Source organism: Notechis scutatus, chromosome 10 (genome assembly GCF_049901735.1).
Source record: "Notechis scutatus isolate UNSWTSFEM ecotype Mainland chromosome 10, rNotScu1.2, whole genome shotgun sequence".
NCBI lineage: Eukaryota > Metazoa > Chordata > Lepidosauria > Squamata > Elapidae > Notechis > Notechis scutatus.
The window spans coordinates 17244894-17252442 of NC_142018.1; the positions used below are offsets into that span (position 1 = coordinate 17244894).

The window sequence follows — 7549 nt, forward strand, 5'->3', positions numbered from 1 at the left end:
AGTAAAGAGCAACTGTCAAATATACATTATCTATTCTAGGCTATTATATCTCACATGCACATGAAATGCTTATCATCTGCAAACAGTCCTTATTCTGGAGATTACTAAATTGGCACTTTAGTTTTTTTTTTTAAAACAACAACAACAAAGAACCAGGAACCTATTCACTTGCTTGTATAACGGTTAATGGGGTCAAATATTACTTTCCAGAGGTAAATTATTTAAATGATAATTCACAAAGTTAGGTAATTTGAATGACCTAGTATACATGAGATTTTTTTTTAATAATAGCAAGATACATAAGATTGTAAGATAGGGAAATGGTCTGGGGAAATACAAAAAGATCCCAGCAGCTTTAATTTTTTTCTTTGTTTCTTAGCACACAAAGAACATATCAGGTATGGATTTGAATGTGCAAGAACTAAGTGTATAATGTTTTGCTACAACCTCTTCTCCCCCATGTATAAGATGAGCAGAAAAGTTGCATTTGCAATTTCTATTTAAAAGGAAAACAAGAGAAAATCAATTGTTTTCACACTGTTATTGTTACAGCTGTCTTTGAAACATGAAATTAAGCCTATTGTATGCTGAACTTAACAACTTGTACAATAAAGTCAATAACATTTTGAGGGGTTATATATGAGCTGCAAATGACTGCAAGTTCAAATAAATTGAAATATATGAGTGTGAGAATATTACTTCCAGAAACAGAACCACAACAAAGAAAATATTTTTCTCAGAACCAGCATATCCCAAGATTATATGACTGTATGTGAAAAGTGCCAAAGGAAAATAACTGTTGATATATTTTCTTATGAATACATTCTCAAAACAACCCTACCCCTAAGCCATTACACATTTATATTTTTCATAACCTATTTCACTAAATCTGAATCATTCTGCTAAAATGTAAATGATTCAATAGCTCATCTTGTCATTTTGATATCAGACTATGTAGATCTATGCTCCTAACCCTATCACCTGGGATTTTGCAATAAAGACTGGGCTAGCCTTCACACGGATGTTTGGAAGAGGAGACACTATTTTAAATAAAGCAAAAGTCAGTAAGAATATAAAACCAGTTCTATTAACCAGCACAGTAAGTCTCACACTTGAAAAACAAAATTCCAGTCACACCTACATCAGCGTGATTTTGCAATGAATTTATATTAGAAAAATTAAACTAAATTATGATTTCAGTCATTATTTCCCATCAAAACTACCACATATATTGGGATATGCAAAGTAACAGATTTACCAGGATAACTGAAATTTAACCTCCCATATGTTTCAAGAAGTTAATTAACTGGCTGTATTTCTTCACTGGAGAAAACAAACATAACTTCCAAATCCTAACTGGTTTCCATGCCTTGTTTAAAAAAATGGACAGCAACAAGTGGCGCTACAGTTGTTATGTTTTTGGGGCAAAGTAAAATACTATACTTGGGATTTGTTACTGTATATTTATTTATTCATAAATGTTTTAAGTGAAATTTAATTTATACCACTAAGGGATATCACACAAATTTTCACAAGAAATTCTTCTTCTAGTATCCATGAAAATGTGTTGGAGAGAGAAAAGTACATAATTGAATATTTTAATCCTAACTGGTTATTTGGAGGCTAGGAAAAACGCATGCTATTTCTGCCAGAAAAAAAAACCCACAATAATTCTCAGTCTATTGCCACCTTAAATGCCACTCTGGTATGGTGGCTCAAATCCCACCAAATCCACAACTGTAACAAATGGTAGAATCCTTAATGCTTCACCCATCAGCCATTTTTCTTATTCACAAAATTGAAAGAGTTTCCTGGAAGTTGTATATATTCCAACATTAACAAATGTTTTGTAAGCTTTCAAGCATTCTCCTTACATAATGGAAAACACAGCTTGTTTTTGAGGGGATAGAGAGCCTTTCCTTTACAAGGTATTTGCAATTTTAGAGAAAAAGGCACCAAGACACCTGGAAGTCCCCCCTCAAAAAACCCAGGCACAGCCTAAATTGAAAAGCAGGGCATACTTAAGACCAAACGTTCCGCCCTAAAAAGCCTCAGGGTGGACTTTATTGGGTACCCTCCATCATGTAGCTTCTCGAACCAAGTGTCCCCCTCCCAAGAATTACACCTTTAACATCTGCTCGTTTGCCAATCCCGCCCCCCACCAGAAGGTTTTTGCAACGACTGTCCAAGCGCACCTTCAAAGCAGGGCCGATGGGTGCGAATCCCAAGCCCTCTCCTCAAGTGCATGGCAACCCCGCTCTCTCCCCTTCCCCATAAACCAGGCGATGCGTGTCTGCTGCCAGCGAGATAAAGGGGGTGGGGGGGAGAGGAGAGAGAAACCCAGGCGGCTGCCGAGCAAAGGCCCCAACATCCAGAAGAGCGTGTGACGCACTTCGGTAACCTGATTCCCCACCCTCCCCGCGGGCTGGCAAAGAGAGAGAGAGAGAGAGAGAGAGAGAGATTTGGGGGGCGGGGGGGGGAGGCTCTTTCCAACAAGGAAATGCGGGGAGCCTGGCCGACCATCTGCGCAAAACCCAGCCAGAGCCTGCCAAGGGCAGAGTGGGACCCCGAGCCAGCCAGGCCTCTCAGGGAAGAGGAGGAAACAAATACGGGGTATGGCAGCCCGAGGCGCCTCCTCCTTTGCGCCCTCCCCTCCCCACCCGGGACTCAGGGACAGGAACCGCCGAATAAGGACTGCGGCCGCGGCGTGGAGTCTCGGGGAGCCGCGGGGACTCTTTAGGCCGGCTGACCCAGCCAAAGGCCTTTTGATCCCCCGCTCGTCCTGAAAGGGAGTTGTCTGGGGATAGTTGGGGGGGGGGGAGAGGGTCGTCTAAGCCTGGCGGCCTTTTAGGAACTCAAGTCCAAGGCCCCTTCTCGACCCCTCTGCCCACCCCAAAAGAAACCGGCCGGGCAGCCTTACTAAACCCGATTCCCCCTCCTTTTTTTCTTGCCACCCACTTATTTTTATTTCCCACCACTCCAAATGTCAATAAGCTTTAAAGAAGGAAGAGGAAACTTGCCTGAGAGGAAATAAATAATAATAATAATAATAATAGTAAAGCTCCACCAGTTCAACTCCTACCTGGGGTGAGAGCTGGCTTTGGACTGCGCGCAGGAGGGGAGGGGAGGAGGAGGGGGGGGCGCGACCACCGAGTAGATCTCAACCAAAACTGGCGCCAAAGTAAAAATGGGGGGGGGTTTGAAGAGTTCCGAAGCTTGAAACAGGCTGCCGCTTCCGCCCCCTCACCTCCCCCCCCCCCACCCCGCAGCGACCCAGCGGGGCACCCGGCAGCTCGCCGAGACATCAAAAAGCCCCCGGGGGAAGGGCCGCTTCCCTCCATTCCTCCCCCAACCCCGGCCCGACTAGAGAAACCGGCCACCATAAAGAGACCAAGAGGAAGGAAGGAAGGAAGGAGAGGCGACGTGTCCAAAGCGCCGCTTGAAACCCGGCAGAAGTCGCGCAACTGCTCCGACAAGCCTCCGGCTTTGGGGGAGGGAAAGGGACGGGGGAGGGTGTTGAGTTTCCCCAAGGATTGGGGGTGGGGGGAGGTTAATGGGGGGAAACCTCGGGGAAGGGAAGCCCCCCCCCCCTCCACCCGTCCCTCTCCTGAAAGTCAGCAGAAGGGGGGGCGGAGAGAGAAAGGAAAGGGACCTCGGCCCAGCACTCCCGGGCTGGAATGCCTCACCTGGTGGGCCAAAACGGGGGGCTCGCAAGCGCTTCTTCCCCGGAAAGGAGTAGAGAGTCCCCGTATTGCCAGGCCTCTTGGGGAAGGGAGAAGCAGGCAGGCAAAATTGCTGTTTCTCTCCCAGCCCCACTCACCCAAAATAACAACTCTTCCCCCTTTGGAGGCTGTCAATGGCCCTGTGTTCGCTTCCAAGGAAGGAAAAATAAAAAGGTGGGAAGGAAGGAGGAAGGAAGAAAAAGGCAACATAAGAGAGGAAGGAAGGAGGGAAGAAAAAAAATAGATGAGTTAGAGAAGGAGGGAGGGACAAAAAAGGCAACTTAAAAGAGGAAAGGAAGAAAAATAGGTGAGGAAGGGAGGAAAAATAAAGTGGGAAGGAAGAATGAAGGGGGAGGAAAGGAAGAAAGAAAGAATAGATGAGTTAGAGAAAGACAAAAAGGCAAATTGAGAGAGGAAGGAGGGAAGGGAGGAGGGAGGGAGGAAAAAGGCAACTTAGGGGGAAGGAAGGAAAAAAGGTGGGAAGGAAGGAAAATAGATGAGTTAGAGAAGGAGGGAGGGACAAAAAAGGCAACTTAAGAGAGGAAGGGAAGAAAAATAAAGTGGGAAGAAAGGAAGAATGAAGGAGGGAGGAAAGGAAGAATAGATGAGATAGAGAAGGAGGGGGGGGAAGGCAACTTAGGAAGGAAGGAAAAACAGACGAGTCAGAGAGTAAAGGATGAAAAATAGAGGAGGGACTGAGGAAGGGAAGGAGGAAGGAGCAAAACAAGAGTGTGGCGGCCGAGGGGACGAATCCCCCTTCCCTGCCGCTTTCTCACGACTCCCCGCCCTGCGCGTGGGGATGCCCGGCACGCGTCTACCTCTCCCCCCCGCGTCCGTTCCCACAACCAGAGCCACGGGGTCCCCGCGCCCCTCTCCTCTCCCCCAAGACCCAGCTGCGGGCAGGGGAGCGGGGCTGCCTGACTTGGCCCCGTTTCCTTTCCCCTCCTTCCGCCCCTCGCCGAAGTGGAGGAAGGAAAGAGAGAAGGGAAGCGTCTCCATTTTCTCTGCCAACAGCGGCGGCGGCGGGGCCTCGGCCTTTCCCGGCAGGCGGGGCCGGAGGGAAGTGGGGAAGAGAGACAGAAAGTGGGGAGGGGGAAAATGAGACGGGCCTCCGGCCTTGGGGAATCCCCTCACACGCTCGGAGTTAACCTAACCCCGACGCAGCCTGGGGGAGGAAGTGCCGGCCCCGCGTCCTCCATCTTGCCTGGCTGCCTCTCAGCTCGGCCTCCCTCCCTCCTCCCTTCTACAGGCCCGGAGGGAGCCGCGCCGAAAGTAGCCCGTCCCCCGCGGGAAACGGGGGGGGGGAGGGAGAAGAGAAGACTTCCAGAAGCTTCGACGCCGCGGTCCGACTTACCCCCGCGTAGCCTGAGGTGGTGAAGGAAAGGAGGCCTGGCCGACCGGGCCTGCCTTGGGGCTCCTCCGCGCGCCTTTTTCCTTCCCCCCCCGCCCTTCCGCGCCTCAGTCGTCGTCGTCGTCGACTTTCCGGCCTTGCTTTCTTCCCCAACCAGACGAGGCGTCGTGCGATCTCCCTCGCTCGCTCCGGTTCCCTCCTTCGTCGTCGTCTTTTTTTTACCTCAGACGCTTCCCCAAGGCCTGTGAGGGAGTGAGGGCCGCTCGGCGGGAAATAATCCAACAGGCCGCCGTAGGAGGAGGAGGAAGAGGAGGGCCGAAGCGAGGCCTTCTGAGGGGAAGGACGTGGGATAGGGGGGTCGTCGTCGTCTCTCCCGGTTTGAGCGCGGCGACGGAGGCCAGCGAGGCGGGCGGAGGATCCAATTCGGCGGCGGCGGCGCTGGGGATTGTTTGGGGTGTTCGCAGCTCGGCGGCTGGCGAGGGAATGGAGGGCGCAGGCGCCACCTGGCGGCCACCGAGCCCGCCACGTTCGGGCGGGCCTAGAGCGGCACCTGCTGGGAGGACTCAGGAATGCAGGAGAGGGGGAGGGAGAGCAAAAGAGAGTGAGAGAGCGTGCGCGCCCACTTGATGCTCCCGTCCGGGCTGGCCGAGAAAACGGGGTAAACAAGGTGCCGCGCATGCGCTGTCTCTTTTTTCCTCCCTTGACTCGAATCGCCACGCCTTCCTCACCGCCGTGACGTCATCGCCCTTCAGGGCCCCGCCCATGCCTGTTCTGCCTTGGAGCTCGCAGGAGGTGCTGAGCGGCACGTAGCGCCCCAGGTGGGGGAGGGGGGGGCTTTTTTTTGGCTTTGGAAGAGGCTGCAACTGCAATCAAGCTGCTTGCAATCAATCAAAACCAACCTTGGAGCTTGGTGGGACTTCAATTCCCAGAATTCCCCCAACCTTAATTAGGAACTTTTGCCATAGTTGTTAAGTGAAGCATTGCAGTCACTAAGCGAATCAAGCAATGGTTCAATGATTCTGCCTTCTCCACCCATTGACTTTGAATATTGGAAAAGGTTGCATAAGGGGAAGTGATCCCCGGGACATTGCAACTAGCATAAGTACATGCCAGTTTCCAAGCATCCCAATTTTGATCATGTGACATCAGGGAGGCTGTAATAGTCTTTTAAGTATGAAAACAAGTCAGAAGATACATTTTTTTTCAGTGCCGTCATCCCCCCCCCAGATTCTGTTCTATTGTATTTTATTAATTTACTTGATTCTTTTTGTTAGTTTTTATTTTTTATTTTAAATACGGTTTTACGTTCTGTAAGCCGCCTCGAGTGGCCATAGGCGAATATTTATTTATTTATTTATTTAATATTGCTGCCTATTCGCCCATGACGACTTGAGGCAACTTACACAATGTAAAACCACATTTAAAACAAAAAAATAAAAATAGGCGGTAATATAAGTTCAATAAATAAATAAATTTTGAAGGCTCAAGCTTGTTTCAATTTCGTTTCTGAATGTTTCGTCAGCAGACTAGGTGGTAACATCAGCAGGGTTTTCTTGACCTATTTTCCTTAGCTTATAAATGGCTTGTGTGCCAGTGTGACCAATTGGTTGTTTCATTCTTTGCTTGATCTAATGACCAAGAATCTGGCAGATACCAAAAGTTTCTCTCTTTTCCTACTATTAATCTGGAAGTTTATGTTGTCTCCCCCTCCAGTTGTTCCTATCTGATCTTTTTCAAGCAACTCTTCTTTTTTTGACAGCAGAGGCCTCAAGACCTGTGTGTTGTAAAAAACACAATTTTTGTAGATTCTGGGCTTTGTTTCTCAATTTAAAAAAAATATATCAAAGAAAGCAAAAGAAAAAAGCTAGTGGCACATACGCAATTGTTCCCAGGAGGACCTGGCTAAGAGGAATGCTAAGTTCAGATTCCTCCCAGACTTTTGGCCATTTGTTCCCCTGTTCAAGCCTACCTTGCTGGATTGTTGTGAGGATAAAATGGACAGGGAGGTCGGTAAACTTATGCATCCCACCCTGAGCGCTTGAAGGCATTATGATAAAAGCCACCAATTAATCACTTCAAAGTCAATGCAAATTAAGAGGTGCAACATGCTGGTAACATTTAACACAGACATGATCAATCTGGATTCCCTCATGTGCTTTTGGCTATAACTCCTATCACCCTCTGCCAGTTCAGTGTCAGTGGATTATGGAAACCATCGTCCAAAACATCTGCAGACATCTGCAGCTCTTTGCACGATGTTACCATAAATCTTCCATTTAATCACTGCTGGATAGTCCTCGACTTACAATGAGCCCAACATTTATGTTGCTAAGTGATAAATTTGTTAAGTGAGTTTTGCCCCATTTCACGATTTTTCTTGCCGCATGTGTAAAATGAATCACTTGCAGTTGTTAGATGAGTAACACTGTCGTTACATAACTTTTGCTTTTCCTTTGCTGGTCCGATGGTCACAAAA

At 48.3% G+C, this 7549-nt stretch overlaps 1 protein-coding gene across 4 annotated transcripts in view; it reads right to left on the reverse strand.

Moving 5' to 3' along the window:
* The window catches only part of STAG2 (STAG2 cohesin complex component), a 45853-nt gene extending 40303 nt beyond the window's left edge, over positions 1 to 5550 (reverse strand). The window contains exon 1 of one of the 4 annotated variants that reach the window (XM_026674770.2): positions 5077 to 5550. The gene's annotated coding sequence lies outside the window, so the exon portion shown is untranslated. Of the gene's footprint in view, positions 1 to 3686; positions 4486 to 5076 lie in introns of those variants that run through there. The other 3 variants (XM_026674771.2, XM_087972144.1, XM_026674772.2) reach the window with 3 other exon arrangements.
* Between the last annotated feature and the right edge of the window lie 1999 nt (positions 5551 to 7549).